Source organism: Mastomys coucha, unplaced genomic scaffold (genome assembly GCF_008632895.1).
Source record: "Mastomys coucha isolate ucsf_1 unplaced genomic scaffold, UCSF_Mcou_1 pScaffold22, whole genome shotgun sequence".
NCBI classification, from domain to species: Eukaryota; Metazoa; Chordata; class Mammalia; order Rodentia; family Muridae; genus Mastomys; species Mastomys coucha.
In genome coordinates, this window is record NW_022196905.1 from 66,356,764 (window position 1) to 66,357,336 (window position 573).

Genomic DNA, 573 nt, shown 5'->3' on the forward strand with positions numbered 1-573 from the left:
TTCTTTCTTTCTTTCTTTCTTTCTTTCTTTCTTTCTTTCTCTCTTTCTTTCTTCCTTCCTTCCTTCCTCCCTCCCTCCCTCTCCCCTTTCTTTCTTTCTTTCTTTCTTTTCTTTCTTCCTCCCTCTCTTTCTTTCTTTCTTTCTTTCTTTCTTTCTTTCTTTCTTTCTTTCTCTTTCTTTCTTATTCCCTGTAGAGTGAGGAATGACTCTTCCCTTTTCTGTGCTGACCTTTTTTATTCTTCACTCTTTGACTCAGTTTTAGCACCAAAAATGTATTCCATGATGAATTATAGTCTGCAGCAGAGTATCAGTCAGCAGTGCTATGAGGAGTTGTGATTCATGTCATTCTGAAACCTCAGCCTTACAGAGTCAGGGAATTAGCTGAAGCTAGGGATGAGGGGTAAGAGTCCCATGTGGTAGCTGATGGAGCGATATTTGTTTAACTATACATAGGACAACTGAAGCTAGGGATGGAGGGGTGAGAGTCTCACGTGGTACCTGATGGAGCACTATTTATGTAACTATATGTAGGATGTAGAGTCTGCTACTAGTTTCTAGGATTAGTACATGATC

At 39.8% G+C, this 573-nt stretch overlaps 1 protein-coding gene across 15 annotated transcripts in view; it reads left to right on the plus strand.

The window, feature by feature from the left end:
- Nucleotides 1–573, plus strand: part of Dcun1d4 (defective in cullin neddylation 1 domain containing 4) — an 86,647-nt gene that overhangs the window by 69,891 nt on the left and 16,183 nt on the right. The window lies entirely within an intron of this gene.